The sequence below is a fragment of the Anomaloglossus baeobatrachus genome, chromosome 11 (genome assembly GCF_048569485.1).
Source record: "Anomaloglossus baeobatrachus isolate aAnoBae1 chromosome 11, aAnoBae1.hap1, whole genome shotgun sequence".
Lineage (NCBI taxonomy): Eukaryota > Metazoa > Chordata > Amphibia > Anura > Aromobatidae > Anomaloglossus > Anomaloglossus baeobatrachus.
Genome location: NC_134363.1, coordinates 15096422 through 15113157, shown reverse-complemented (window position 1 = coordinate 15113157; position 16736 = coordinate 15096422). Strand labels below are relative to the sequence as shown.

Below are 16736 nucleotides of genomic sequence, written 5' to 3'. Positions count from 1 at the left end.
ATTACCAAAAGCGTAACTGGCTTTTTACAGTAAGGCCTAAGACACACGGTGAGAAAAATGGTGCGAGTGAAGTACGATAAAACATCGCATTCCACTCAGACCAATATTAGCCTGTGTGTCAGCGCATGAGAAATTATTTTCTCAGCCATAATCGGACCGAGAAAACAATCACAGCATGATGCGATGGTAATGCGAGGCTCTTTCTCTCGCACCCATTCATGTGTATGGGTCGAGAGGAAAATCGCATTGCACTCGCAGTACACTGGTGTACCACGAGTGCAGGGCGAGAATAACAATAGCTGACAACAGAGGAGAGAGGGAGATAAATCCCTCCCTCCCCTCCTCAGCGCTGGCCCACCCTTCCACAGCTGAGGTCCGCACACCATAGCTGAGGTCTGCTCTCACAGTTGGACCTCAGCCGCAGGGACACTTTCATGACACTTGGCTCTGCTGTACTGACAGTGTGAGCTGAGTGTCATGTGAGGATCGCACTAGTGCCCCATATAGTCCCGGCCTAATATCCAAATTCAGTGTATAGTGTGCGGGGGGCGGGGTTTAGATCAGTGCTGCTGAAATAATGGCGATCTCCTTTTTTTTTTCCTAACCGCATGTAGAATGGGGCGGTGCAGACTGTCAGCCAATCACTCACACACACAGAAAAGTGCATTTTTTGCACACAAGCAAGGGCATGTGTCACTGGCTGTGTATGTCACATGTCCTTGCCCAATAAGACCCGACCATTTTCCCCATCACCGCCATTACCTCAGTGCTGCAGTTGTGTGTCAGTCACCGCTACTGCTGCTGTGGGTGCTATACATTGTAATAGAGAGATAGGTTTAGGGAGTAGGGACTTGTTATAATTTCAGTCCTTTTGAGGGCTAAGTAAGAGCAGTTTCTAGCAATTTTTGCCAGCCAGGTCTGTGCCAGTGCTGTGCAAGTGTTTTTCACAGCATCTGGCCAAATATAGCTCAGGCAATCCTTTTGGCCAGGTAGTGTAGCACTGGTGTGAAGAAATCCCTTGGGCATAGTAGCAGTGTCTGGTAGTCAGCGTTGTAGCCCAGCTGTAAAGTAAGCTACACCGTCGGTCTATCCAGTAGCCAATTTTTTACTTCAGCTAGCCCAGGTAATCCCTTGGGCATAATAGCAGTGTCTGGTAGTCATGGTGGTCAACGTTGTAGCTCAGCTGTAAAGTGAGCTACACCACCTGTCTATCCAGTAGCCAATTTTTTACTGCAGCTAGCCAAGGCAATATTTTGGGCCTAGTACTACTGATTGGCCACTCAGCTCTGCTCAATTTCCATCCTAATTTGTTTTGCCAACAACTGCAGAGTTGCCAATTTGTTCACATACAAAATGAGTGGCAAAAGGCCACATGCTGGTGGAAAGGGGAACAGGCGTGTTGGAAAGGGAAAAAAAGTTTGTGTCTGTGGGGTAGGTGGTAAAGCAACAGTAACATCTGCTGAAGAAAGACCATCTTCCAGCCAAAGTAAGATGTCTACTTCTTTACGTGGACAATCTGAGATTATCCATTTCTTATGGACACAACCATCACTACCAAATGTACAGTAGATGAGGCACAAAAAGAGCATGTGCTTGAATGGATTTCAAGTGCTCCATCAAGTGGCCTCCTCTCAACCTCAAATTCAACATCCCAAATACTCCAGTCCTCTGAAGTGTCACCCCAATCACACTTGCTTCCTACCAGCTCTTAAGTCTCCACCCGCCCTGTTGAGTAACAGAGATGGTTGAGTCTGCAGAGCTTTCAGGTCACACTATAGACTGGGAATCAGAGGTCTGCTCCAAAGCTGCAGTGAGTCCAGACAAGGAAATGATCTGCACTGATGCCCAGAAGATTTGTGAGTCGGATTCAAGCCCAGATGAAGAAGGTTCTGAGCATAATGTTGACCCTCATTCCCAAACTGTAACTCCTCTTGGTGGAGGCAATGAGGAACATGCTGATGAGACTCAGATACCTGATTGGAACGACAATTTTATTTTTCGATCAAGGCAGGAAGAAGTTGGCTCTGGGGATGAGGGGAGTGAGAACACACAGGGTGATGATGAGGTTGGAGATCCCACTTATTTTCAACCCACAGTCAGCCAGTCGAAGAGGTCAGCAGAGGAGGTGCAGGAGGATGCTACTAAAGACGAGGTTAAGTTGCTCCTTCCTGGACAGAGACGGAGTACTGGCAGCAAGTCAACAACTGTATCCTCAGCCACAACTGTGCCTCTGAGCAGAAGTCGTGGTGGCTCTGCAGGTGGTATTGGCTGTAAGTCTTGCATAGCCTGGGTCTTTTTTGACATTGCAAAGGATCACCCAACTCATGTCATCTGTAAGATTTGTCACCAATCTCTAAGTAGAGGCCAAAAACTCACTAGTTTGAGTACTTCATCCATGAACCGTCACATGGATATGAAGCATAAGTCACAGTGGGAAGCTTACTGTCCTACTATGCGGCCTGGCGTGCCATCCACCATCTTCCCAATAAAGTGCATCTGCGTGCTCTTCATCCTCTGTGACTGTGGGGACAGCAGTCACACATGCTTTTGGACGCAGACCTTACACCTCCTTACCCGCAACAGGCAGTATGATTGGCAGGTTGTTAGTTGTTTTGGAAGTAGAAACAGCTGCTGGTGTTGAGCTCTCTCAGACATCGAGAGCACCACCTTTTAATTAAGGCAACATTATATCCCCTTCCTCACAGACCAGCAGTTTGCCAGGGACACCCTACTCAACACCATTTCAGCACAGCAGCCAGCCCTCGGTCCCTAAGATGTGGAGAAGTAAAAGACCATTTGTTCAAAGCCATGACAAAGCTAAGAGGTTGAATTTCACCATCTGCAAGCTGCTAGCTACAGAAATGCTGCCTTTCCGCCTGGTGGACACAGAGGATTTTCGAGACCTTATGTCCATCGAAGTGCCCCAGTACCAGATGCCCAGTCACCACTACAGGGTGCTTTACAGGTTGCGACATCACTAGCAATCTTGTTAGCGATGTGACACGCCAGATCGCAGATATGTCGTTTTTATAGCACCGGTCACATGTGCGATCTCGGCAGATCGCATCTACAATCTGGCGTGTCACATCGCTATCGAAATCGCTAGCGATGTCGCAGCGTGTAAAGCACCCTTACTTCTCCAAGAAAGGTGTGCCTGTGCTACTCCAGCGTGTCACACACAACATCACAACTTCCTTAAGAAACTCTGTGTGTGACAGGGTGCATTTTACCGCCGATACTTGGACCAGTAAGCATGGACAAGTCAAATTCAAAGTGCAAAGATCCATGCATTACACGCCTTGTCTACTATCAATGAGGGTATTAATGGTCATCTAAGAAATGTTCTGCCGCAGAATACACCTCAGAATACAAATCATTAAAATCTGCTGCCGATAGCGCTCTTCCCAATCATCGGCCAATAACGTCCCAGAGATGGAAGATAATTATGCATGCACTAGAGGCTCCGGTAGCTCGTTCAGACCACCCTGATTGCTCACAGGAGCCCGAGAAATGGCCAATTATATTAAGAAAGTAATAATGTTCAGTGTTTGAAATTTACTGCGCAGAAAAAGGACAATTGGTAGCTTGTTACACAAAGAAAATAAATCCACCCAAATACATTTCCTCAAGAAATTTAATTTAATTACTATTTTAATAAAAGCAAACAAGGCACAGTGTTCTCCTCTTCTTGGGAAGAGCATTTTGACAGATATTCTGCACTCCTTGTAATATAGATCATCACATCATTGTTGATTTGTGCTGGAACATTAAGTTTTGCTGAGAGGGGAGTTTTCTGCCAGGGACACTTGGACGTTGTGCTGTGCCTTGGTGCCCAAATAATATACAACCTATCCATCCTATGAGTCAATAGGTTATTTTAACCTTTCAAAAGAGTATTTATATGATCCCGGTGTACAGACAACAGGATGAGCAGAAGAGAATCCGAGAAGACTCCCCATCATCCACAATGAAGAACCTTGTGGCATTTCTTTGCCTGATCTCTGCTCTTGTCAGCTCCGGTAAGACTAATGTAGACACTTCACAGCATATACACATAGTGCAATGAGGAGAGTCTGAAATTTTACTATATTGCTCCTCCTAAATAGTCAGCAGGTCAATGCTTTTTAAAATGCACTTTTTCTTGATTTTACACAGTTCTGGCTAATGCGGTGACATTAAAGGAATCTGTCACCAGGTTTTGCCACATAATCTGAAAGCTTTATAGGGAAAGAGATCCTGATTCCAAAGATGTTTCACTTACTGGGCTTCTTAGTGTAGTTAAGAAAATATCTGTTAATCAGCAGTAGATTATCATTACAGGACTGTGCTGTTTCCAGATGAGGGAGCAAAAACCTGGTGACAAATCCCCTTTAAGCAACAATCAACTATGGATTTTTTTTACCAAAATTAGCCTATATGTACCCCAAATGTTAAATAATTCAATTATTCTATGTCATGTATTGATCTAGATTGTTGACTATAATGACTATAATGAACAGTGAATCATAATTGTAAAGTGCCATACAGGTGGATTTTTTTAATGTTATCACTAATGTTTGTTCCCTACCATTAGTACAATACTTATAAATCACTGTCCTATACTGAGGTCGGCGTCATTCTAGTGCCGCTCAGCCATATTGAGGCTGTTCAAAAATCAAAGCTAACTATTATTAGCACTCAATGTAAGTCTATGAGAGCCTAAAGGCCGCTTTACACGCTACGATTTGTCGTGTGATTGCATGCGCGATTGAACCCGCCCCCATCGTTTGTGCAACACGGGCAATTTGTTGCCCATGTCGCACAAAGTCGATAACCCCCGTCACACGTACTTACCTTCCAAACGACCTCGCTATGGGTTGCGAACATCCACTTCCTGAAGGGGGAGGGACGTTCGGCGTCACCATGACGTCACACAGGGGCTGGCCAATTGAAGCGGAGGGGCAAAGATGAGCGGGTCGTAACATCCCGCCCACCTCCTTCCTTCTGCATTGCCGGCGGTATGCAGATAAGCTGTGTTCGCTGTTCCCAGGGTGTCACACGGAGTGATGTGTGCTGCCTCGAGAACGACAAACAACCTCCATCCTGGAAATTGATCGATATTATGAAAATGAACGACATGTCATCAAGCAACGATAAGGTGAGTATTTTGGCTCAATCTCAGTCGCTCGTAGCTGTCACACGCTACGATATGTCAAACAATGCTGGATGTGCGTCACTATCGACGTGACCCCGACAACATATCGTTAGATATATCGTAGCGTGTAACGGGCCCTTTATTCTAACCCTCATAGACTTATACTGAGAATGGACTTCCAGTCTTCCCAGCAAACAGTAGAGCAATCTGTCAAGTCACAAACCCTGGTATATGGACTGGAGCAGCTCCGTTAACAGCAGAAGACACCAACCAGTAAGTATTTTACTACACAAAGGGAAGAGAAATTAATGATAACAGCCTGGTGCGGAAATAATACAAATTACACCAGAGGGATTCTTAAATTCAATGTGGGGGCAGAGTGACAATTTTGGCAATCGTGAACCCCTTCTTGATATTTTGGTCATATGTTGTGTCCTTTGATTTGATGCGGGTTCGCTTGCCAAGTCCACATCTTTCCTTGCCAGCCATCGTGCCTCTAACAGCCATGGGGGGACCGGAGATCGTCCAGTCACTGTTAACCAGCTAAATCCCGCTGTCAATCTCTGACAACAGTGATTAATACACACCTGCAAAGAGTTCCTCATTCCGTGCTGCCACCGGCATTTCCATGACGTAATCGTAGGTCACCGATTGGTTGTGATGACAGCCAAGATTGTGTGTGATGATGACCCCTATGTCTACTATGATGAATTTTCTGTGAATGTGGCTGCATGCTGGGGTTCATAGGAACTCATATTTTCTTTTATACAATGTTTATACTGATGCTTGCCGTTATTGATGTTGATGTTGATGCTGACGCTGATGCTGGTGCTGATGTTGATGCTAGCAGTGATGTTGGTGCTGATGTTGATGCTGATGCTGGTGCTGGCGGTGATGTTGGTACTGATGTTGATGCTGATGCTGGCGGGGATGTTGGTGCTGATGTTGATGCTGACGCTGATGCTGGTGCTGATGTTGATGCTAGCAGTGATGTTGGTGCTGATGTTGATGCTGATGCTGGTGCTGGCGGTAATGTTGGTACTGATGTTGATGCTGATGCTGGCGGTGATGTTGGTACTGATGTTTATGCTGACGCTGATGCTGGCGGTGATGTTGGTGCTGATGTTGATACTGATACTGATGCTGCGGATGATGCAGATGCACTAGTTTGTACAGAAGTGGATGGTTGCAGCTTCTAGACAACGAATGGGTTTATTAAATACAATAAAAAGTAAAAAGGTTTTAAACAATATGAAAACCCCCACAAAACACTAAGTTCAAATCACCCCCTTTTTCCCTATTGAAAGCAATGAAAATAAAAGAAAAAAATAATAATACACATATTTAGTTTTGCCAAGTTCAGAAATGTCCAATATATCAAAATATTAAATTAATTAATTTAATTCGTAAACAGGATATTGGGGGAAATAAACAACAAAATGCCAGAATTACATTTTTTGGCAGCGGTAATATTTCAATAAAATGAAATATTAAAAATATGATTAAAGGTGGAGTTTTATTGGGCAATATAGAATTGTTTATAATCTTTTAAATTGCATTGACACAACAATGTGCAAAGATAAAGTGACAAATGCTGGTGCGTGATACTAACACATAATAATCAAATCTGATACAAGTGTAATCTTTTTCTTGGAGGGGAGGAAAAAACAAATGTGGAATGGAACTTTTTTTTGCAATTCCACCTCAGTTCTAATAGTTTTCCCATTTTCAAGTGCACTGTATGGTATAATGAATGGTGTCTTTCAAATCTACATCTCGTGCTGCGAAGAAATAAGCCCTCATACAGCCATAATGAAGGAAAAATAAAAAATGTATTCCTCTTGGAAGAAAGTTAGGAAAAAACAAAAGCGCAAAATCAGAAACGGGCCGTAGCATGAAGGGGTTAATATCTGGGTCTTTGATAATGAAAAATATGATTTTAATGACAACTAAAATATTCATCTTTTTGTTTAATTTCTCTTTTGACTACCACCATATAAAATCAATGGTTTATCACCTTTATTTTTGCAGGATTTTCCCTTAAGTGTAAGTCTTGTGATTGCAACGTCCCATCCAATTGTAAAGAGACTGTGATTAACTTTTTCTGAATGGACGTACAATAGTGAGTACAAATCGATTCTTCTTTTCTGGAAAAACACAGTATTACCGCCATAGTCCTGTTTTTATTATGTTTATTTATTGTTTTAATAGATGGAATTTTCGGAAATAAAATGAGGAAAGGCTGTGAAAATTTTATGTTATGTGGAGTAAAGCGTTCAAAAGATTCTGGAACTTATAGGTATAAAAGAAATTATCATTGTTGCACTGGCCCCTTGTGTAATACTGATGGATATGCATGTAAGTGACACAATGGGGATCATCCAAGAGGAATAATTGACTGATGTGCAAACTCCAATCTTTATGTTAATTTACAATATCATATAGCGGCCATTCCCAGCTTGACGGCTGGTCAGGCCCCAAAACAACAGCTTCTAAGGAACATATGAGGCTGTATATCCAGGTCACAAGACTCAGGGTTTGGCAGGGACTTGTAGTCATAACAGAATTACATCTACTGTGCACTAGTCCTTTTGTAAAATAAACTGTTTTCAATCATTCAATTAACCGAGCTTCAATCCCGCTCCATTTACCAGATCCGTGTTTAGCGTCAGGAACTGGGAATATTTTTATTTTGAAAAACTAATCAAAAATAGATAAATATAATTGATTTAGGTACAATTGTTGACTCTGGTATAAAAAAAATTACATTTATGCTTATTTTGTGTTAGCCTCAACAAAACAATTGTTACATTGTAACCACTTGGAACCAAATATTTATTCTGGAAAATTCCATGTTATGGTAATAAGCAGAGAAACCCAATATATTGGAGCAACAATGCAAAATATTCTTGAGCACGAGATTTTATACTTAGTCATAATATTTAATTAAAACATTTTTTTTCTCCAGATAAAGACTTAGAATCAAACAGAAAATCACATGTGGATAATTATGCTGTAAGTCATCCAAGGAGCGGGAAGGCATAAAATCTCAAATAGATAATTTGTGTAGAGGGTGGAAGTAATAATTACAAGTGAGTAAAATTCTATCTCATAAACACTGTGGACATTTTATAACCTAATGCAAACAAAATAGAGATAAACCAACTTTATATACAATTATAACTAGAATGGATCCTATTAATATGTGTATACAGCTCATGTGCATGTAATACCATTAGTGTTTCATTGTATTGTAAGCAACAATTAGTGTTTTTATGCACATAGAACTTTTTTTGTAATGTTTGTTGTTTTTGTGCTTACAGATTGGACAAAAATGACATTCTCTTTTTAAGATTGTATTAATGCTTCTTCCTGCAAATTAAACTTTGACGACTTGAATGGGATAATAGAAATATGATGAAATCTCCGGGATGGTCGTCATTAATGAATTAATGGATAAATAATCATGCTTTTCCATCATCTTCCTCTCATCTTCTTAATCATACATGTGATAGAACAAGACAATGTATTTTGTCTTCCAAATTCTTTCTTGGCTTTGCAATTCAGGAGCTGGAGCTCATTTCAAAATGGTCAGACGTTGATAAACCAGAATATTTGGGGATTTTCACCACCCGTACGACTGTGATGCTGGCAATCGTATTACACTAATCATAATTTGCAGACCATTGGTCCAGCTGGAAAAGTCTAAGCCAATAAACTGCTGAGAATAAATTTTTAAAAATTTCTAATATCTAAAGATTTCTATTAGGATGTGATTATCTGAACCCTTCAATAAATATTCTCTAAGCAATGTGTCGTGTCTGTATGATTTTATAGAAATGTAATGATAACTGAGGATAAAACTTCAGATATAAAGCAAATGGTGTCATCATAAAAAAGACTTTGGAAAATCTATTTTCTTTGTATAATACTTAAAAATAACCAATCCTTAAATCTTGAAGTGTTAACTTCTTCCTTGAGTCTCACTTTGGGCTGACACTTCATATTATGTGCAAATTACAGAGAAGACAAATGACATTCATCTTCTGATGGTCTGCTACTGTTCAGAGAAATGGAGACCAGTGGCCGTCAGTTGGATTTATCTTTGCGAAAGTAAATTAGAAATAAATACACATTTTTGGTAAATAGTTGTAGTATAATGGTTATAATATATTTTCATTAATGGATGATAAAAGTTTAAAACCATATTAACTTTTTGCTTGTTATTTGTTTATAGACTTGCATTCCACCTCAGGGTATATATATATATATATATGGATGGCATGCAGTATGTTGCACGAGTCATGTTTGTTTGCACAATATTGCGCACCATCATGTGTATTCCCCAAGTTTGGGAAGCCAATTCACGTGTCCCTGAAACATGATATTATACACCACTGTGTATTCCAGCGTGGATGACATCACGATGCACTTCCAGGGTTTCAATAAAACTTTGATTATGTGCATGAACATAAGTAAACATATCCCTTATGCACAACATTATGTATCGTATCTGTGTGTTCCAGCATGGAATGCATCATAACGCTTTTCACAAGCTTTTATACCCCTTTAAACATGCTCATGAGTAATATTTTTCCCCAGCAGTAGTAGAGGTGTGGTGAGCACACGCTTTATTACTAGTGATAGGCGAATAGTAACTAACGGTTTTCGGATAATTCATAACAATTCCCAAAGTACTATTTTGGTATTCATCATGAATAACAAACCTAATGCAAGTTAATGGGGGAACTTGAGCATTTTTTGTTTCATGATGAATACTGGAACAGTACACAGTATTCGGTAAGCATTATCTGAACACGAATAGTTGCTATTCGTCCATCTCTATTTATTACACACACTATATTGTGAGCTTTCAGCTTTTACAGGTATCTTATTAAATTATTAATTTGTTAAAAGTGATGTATAACTATAAGTCCATTTTGCCTACTATGCTGTCCCCTTTAGGAAGCAGTGTGCGAAACATGCGTTTGGTTAACTACTATCTATCTGGTTATTGATCATACTTTCATTATATTTAGATTCATATTGATATCATATTTAATTGGGTCTAGATACTTCTTTATGAACACACACTTCAATGTACATGTCTATACCTATTTTGATTATGCATATGATTATTAATTCCTTTGCGGACCATTATGAATTGAATTCTGATCAAATATCCTAATGCCCTATTAATACCCCATCTTTGAATCTCTGCCTATGTATGTGATATTATCCTGGTATATATTTATATATGTTTTTTATGGGATGGTTTTATATGTATTTAATAAATAAAATAAAAAAAGAAGGCTGAGAGGAGATTTAATAGCGGTCTACAAATATCTGAAAGATAGTCACAGTGCAGAGGGAACTACCCTATACTCATTAGCACAAGGAAGTACAAGAAGCAATGGGATGAAGCTTAAAGGAAGGAGATTCAGATTAGACATTAGGAAAAACTTTCTGACAGTGAGGGCAGTCAGAAAGTGGAACAGGCTACCACAGGAGGTGGTGAGCTCCTCATCAATGGAAATCTTCAAGCAAAAACTAGATAAACATATAGCTGGGATTATTTAGGAAAATCTGCTTTCACAGGGGGTTGGACCCAATGGCCCTTGAGGTCCCTTCCATCTCTACCATTCTATGATTCTATGATTCCATGAAAATAATAATTTTTATACACATGTGATGCCCCTTTGATGTAGGATTTTATTGGTACACACCTATTTGTTAGTTTTGTAAAGTAGCATAAAGTTTGTAGTTTTCCGATTAATTTCAATTGAATTAACACAATTGTGACACTTACATTCAAATCCATGCGTTTTGCACAAGTACACAGGGCGACAACTTTTTCACGCTCATTTCCACAAATATATTCACTGGCACAGTTTTTATATATTTCCTTTGTGAATTTTTCATTTAACAAATCATTAAAAAACAAGTAAAACCAGAATTGAGGTGATAATACTTTATTTTTGCTTAAAGAAGGATTGTGTTATGTTAACCAAATATAAACAACAACTCGGAGACAGAGCTCAACCGGAAAAACACTTTGCTTGTTGGATGCCTGTTGTCCTCTTCTTTTCAACAATGCATCCCATATCTCATTGACTGTTAACGATAGGCCAGAACATCTGGTGATGTCCTGTGATCTCCCAAGCATGGACGAGGCTGGAAATCCCAGCCTAGAGTGACAGGCCAGAAGATGTAGCTCACGTCGGTAGAAAAGAAAAAAACAACTATGATGACCTTAATTTAGCTATCAAGCAGTTTATGGGCTGCATAGATAAGCAGTAAGGTTAGCATAAGATTTTCTTCTTTGTTTCTTAAACTTTTGAAAGCTGTCTAAGCCAGCCACCATTTTCCAGAATCCGTGTAAAGCAAATGTACAAATACTGTTCACGTTGCCAGATCACCTCTTGCTGCAGTCCAGTGAATTGAACTGAACCGGGCCAGTGGGATCCCTGGCCTGGGCAAAGAGTGATGCTCGTAGTGCAAGCAAGGGATTAGCATACCCACTGGGCCACAGAACACAGAAAACCAAAAGTGGCTTGATAACAGAACCACACTGGGTGCTACATGGGAAGACTGATGCTACAACAGTTTGCCTCAGGGGTATTGACATTGACAGTCTCTGACATCAAAAACAGCAGCAGCTGGTGTCCTGGATTCGGCTGAGATGAATGGATGCAGTAGCAGCAGCCGGCATTGATACCTGCAGCAGTTATTATAGTAATGATGGCGCACACACTTGAGCAGATGCAGGGGATATCGTAGGAAGCTGCTGTTGTGAATACTTGCAACAGAGTTATCGGATATAGTGGAAGTTTCAAGAAGTGGACTTGTAATGCACTGAACACAGGTGTGAGTCAGCAACTGCACACTGTATAATAACAAAATGAGCAGCCTTAAAGTCCTGAGAAGTAACACTGTATAGATCTTGGTGCCCAGGCAACTCATTTTAAGGGAAGGTGCCTTAAATACTTGATGCCTCTCAGCTAAGCTGAAAGGCACTTCCAGTTCAGGGCGTATTGGCCTTTTAAGAAAAGAGGCGTGTCTGCACATGCACCCTACCAGCATTCGCATCCATGAGATCTGTGCAGTATAAGCAGGCACTGGGAGACAGCAGCATGGACTGTGGATGGAGCAGTCGGGCGACCGGGAAAGTGGGAGTGCCTCCGTCCCCACAAGGGATAATGGTATGGGTGTTATAATACCATTAATGTCACAAGATAAATAAGCTTTACCAACTATCTTCTTCTTCATAGTTATTATTCCTTTTTATCTAGCATTTGTGGCCGAAAAGAAATGTATTTTTGCCATATTCCTAGACCATGTGCACTTGAGTCGATGTTTTTCCTAATACAATTTTGCAATAGATAAGATGTTTTCATTGCATCTTATTACATTTCATTGCAATAAAATTTATTTTATTTTTTAATAGCTTGGATTTTATCAAGTGTAGCAATACCAAATTTTGTATTTTTTATTGTTTTATAGTAATGGGGCAAAAGGATGGTGATTTGAACTTTTGTAAGTTTTTTATTCTTTTTTCATATTTTTTCAAACTTTTTTTCATTTTTTACTGTAATTACATTAAAAGAGTGGCAGAGTAAATTCCATGGTGAATCATTGACCTCTTAATCAGAGTGGTGCATGCAAAATGCCCTTAGATTTTTTTTGAGTTGATGAGTTCCTTAGAACCAGTGCTTTTTTTGCGGTGGTACGCGCCGGTATGGCGTACCGGAAAATCTGAAGAGCGCCTCTGGCTCTGTCCACATGGCTAATTTGTAAACTATACAAATTAGCCATGTGGAGTGAAGGCACATGCCAGAGGCATCTCTAGGGGGCTCTGTCGGGCTGCATGATGCGGCGGTGTGGATGTCTGCTGGGTGGGAGCCGCTATTCTCTGAGCGCAGCTGTCACACTGACAGCCGCACTCATAGAAGCTGCAGTGCGCGGCTCCCACTGCAATTGTACTTGTGTCTGTCAGACGCGAGGACAATTGAAGCGGTGATGCCGGTGCTGACTTCCGGGTCAGCGCGATGGCTGTCATGTGATCAGGTCAGCTGATCAGACTGCTGACCCGGAAGTCAGCGCCGCAGCGCGGAGGCAGCAGAGAAACGCTGTTAAGTGCTCCACTGTGGAGCTGAAGACATGGACGGAGGAACATTATGGGGTAAGAGGGGAGTATTTATGAAACAGTATGGGAGAGAGAGGGCGGGGGAGGGAACCATCTGTGGACACACTATGGAGGGACAGAGGGTGGGAGAGGGAACCATCTGTGCACACACTATGGGGGGACAGAGGGTGAGGAGGGGCAATATGTATATACACAGTATGGATGGGGAGGGAACTATCTGTGGACAGAGTATGGGGAGAGAGAGGATGAGGTTTCATGCATGGTGAGAGAGAGGATGAGGTTTCATGCATGGGGAGAGAGAGGATGAGGTTTCATGTATGGGGGGAGAGAGGATGAGGTTTCATGCATGGGAAGAGAGAGGATGAGGTTTCATGTATGGGGAGAGAGGATGAGGTTTCATGTATGGGGAGAGAGAATGAGGTTTCATGCATGGGGAGAGAGGATGAGGTTTCATGTATGGGGAGAGAGGATGTTTCATGCATGGGGTGAGAAGATGATGGGTGATGTATGGGGAGAGAGAGGATGAGGTTTCATGCATGGGGAGAGAGAGGATGAGGTTTCATGCATGGGGAGAGAGGATGAGGTTTCATGCATGGGGAGAGAGGATGAGGTTTCATGTATGGGAAGAGAGGAAGAGGGGTGATGTATGGGGAGAGAGAGGATGAGGTTTCATGCATGGGGAGAGAGAGGATGAGGTTTCATGTATGGGGAGAGAGGATGAGGTTTCATGCATGGGGAGAGAGGATGTGGTTTCATGCATGGGGAGAGAGGATGAGGTTTCATGCATGGGGAGAGAGAGAGTGAGGTTTCATGCATGGAGAGAGAGAGGATGAGGTTTCATGCATGGGGAGAGAGGATGAGGGGTGATGTATGGGGGGAGAGAGTATGAGGTGTCATGCATGGGGAGAGAGAGGATGAGGTTTCATGCATGGGGAGAGAGAGGATGAGGTTTCATGCATGGGGAGAGAGGATGAGGTTTCATGCATGGGGAGAGAGGATGTGGTTTCATGCATGGGGAGAGAGGATGAGGTTTCATGCATGGGGAGAGAGAGAATGAGGTTTCATGCATGGAGAGAGAGAGGATGAGGTTTCATGCATGGGGAGAGAGGATGAGGGGTGATGTATGGGGGGAGAGAGTATGAGGTGTCATGCATGGGGAGAGAGAGGATGAGGTTTCATGCATGGGGAGAGAGAGGATGAGGTTTCATGCATGGGAAGAGAGGATGAGGTTTCATGCATGGGGAGAGAGGATGAGGTTTCATGTATGGGGGAGAGAGGATGAGGTTTCATGCATGGGAAGAGAGGAAGAGGGGTGATGTATGGGGAGAGAGAGGATGAGGTTTCATGCATGGGGAGAGAGAGGATGAGGTTTCATGTATGGGGAGAGAGGATGAGGTTTCATGCATGGGGAGATAGGATGTGGTTTCATGCATGGGGAGAGAGGATGAGGTTTCATGCATGGGGAGAGAGAATGAGGTTTCATGCATGGAGAGAGAGAGGATGAGGTTTCATGCATGGGGAGAGAGGATGAGGGGTGATGTATGGGGGGAGAGAGTATGAGGTGTCATGCATGGGGAGAGAGAGGATGAGGTTTCATGCATGGGGAGAGAGAGGATGAGGTTTCATGCATGGGGAGAGAGGATGAGGTTTCATGCATGGGGAGAGAGGATGAGGTTTCATGTATGGGGGAGAGAGGATGAGGTTTCATGCATGGGAAGAGAGGAAGAGGGGTGATGTATGGGGAGAGAGAGGATGAGGTTTCATGCATGGGGAGAGAGAGGATGAGGTTTCATGTATGGGGAGAGAGGATGAGGTTTCATGCATGGGGAGAGAGGATGTGGTTTCATGCATGGGGAGAGAGGATGAGGTTTCATGCATGGGGAGAGAGAATGAGGTTTCATGCATGGAGAGAGAGAGGATGAGGTTTCATGCATGGGGAGAGAGGATGAGGGGTGATGTATGGGGGGAGAGAGTATGAGGTGTCATGCATGGGGAGAGAGAGGATGAGGTTTCATGCATGGGGAGAGAGAGGATGAGGTTTCATGCATGGGGAGAGAGAGGATGAGGTTTCATGCATGGGGAGAGAGAGGATGAGGTTTCATGTATGGGGAGAGAGGATGAGGGGTGATGTATGGGGAGAGAGAGGATGAGGTTTCATGCATGGGGAGAGAGAGGATGAGGTTTCATGCATGGAGAGAGAGAGGATGAGGTTTCATGCATGGAGAGAGAGAGAATGAGGTTTCATGCATGGGGACAGAGAGGATGAGGTTTCATGCATGGTGACAGAAAGGATGTGAAGAAAAATGGAAAGAAATTTTGAGGACACTGAATAAAGAGTGACATGGTATGAGGAGCAAGTGGGCAGGATGGGGAGTGAGGTGGAAAAGTATATGGACACACAGGAGGTAATGAGGAGACAGAAAGGGATGAGAAGAATGTGAGGAGCACAGAATAGAGACTGGGTAGTGGAGGGGGTGGTATGGAGAGGGGGCAGAATGGGAGGACAGTGTGAGGTTATAACAAGGAGGGGGAGTGTGATGAGGGCACAGTATAAAGACTGAGCAGTATAAGGGGACACAGTGTAAAGGACATTCTAAACAGTAGGCTCAGTTTGGAAAGAGGGAATATGTAGGCCATGTACCATAAGAGGGACAGTGTGGGTCATATTTTGTGCAGGGAATACTAAGGGGCCATTATTTATTTAGGGGAACAGTGTAAGGCAGATGTTTTTAAGTATAAGTATTATAATCATTCTGCTATTTCAGGGGCATCGTGATGAGATGTGCTGCAGAAAACTGGAGAAGATGGAAATCTGCAGAGACGAGATGTGAATGTGAAAAGTCATCATTGCGCCAAGACAAGGTGAATAGAAAGAAACAACCGGAGACAACATAATCTATAAGGTACCTGAATGTAAATGTTTATTTGTGATACTGACTACGTCTTATCATTAGGCCTTGGTCCCACTTGTGCATTGCTTCTGATGTGAGCGCAATGTGACCCCCACTGATCCGCTGATTATGGTGCAGGTGTCCGGAAATGATTATTTCTGGATCTGCTCCATCCTCTGATAGTGTCCGCGGCCGGGTACTGCACATCCAACTCATTGATTTTAATAGGAGACTGCTGCAACTATCAGAAGACGGAGCAGATCCAGAACTGAGCACTTCCTGCCACCACCGACACCTAGTGCAGGGAATCGGCAGGGATGCCAGGTGTCGGACCCCGACCAGTCAGACATTGGTGACCTATCCTAAGGAAAGGTCATTAATGTTAAAGTAGTGGACAATCTCTTTAATAAAGTCTTGTGCCGTCTGACAAGTTAAGGGTTACTATGTTTTTATTTATGTTGTTAGAAGCATTAAAGGGGTTGTCCAAATTTGTGATGAGTCTGCAGTCACTCTATGTGTCACTCTGTGACTGCAGCCTTCTGAATTCTCCCAGTGTGCACACTGC

At 42.5% G+C, this 16736-nt stretch overlaps 1 long non-coding RNA gene across 1 annotated transcript; it reads left to right on the top strand.

Moving 5' to 3' along the window:
• The first annotated feature begins 3935 nt into the window (after positions 1-3935).
• Positions 3936-8916, top strand: LOC142256620 (uncharacterized). The gene is made up of 5 exons (XR_012727553.1): positions 3936-4019; positions 7166-7256; positions 7346-7433; positions 8103-8226; positions 8458-8916. It is a non-coding gene; the product is annotated as an uncharacterized LOC142256620 (long non-coding RNA).
• Positions 8917-16736: the final 7820 nt, after the last annotated feature.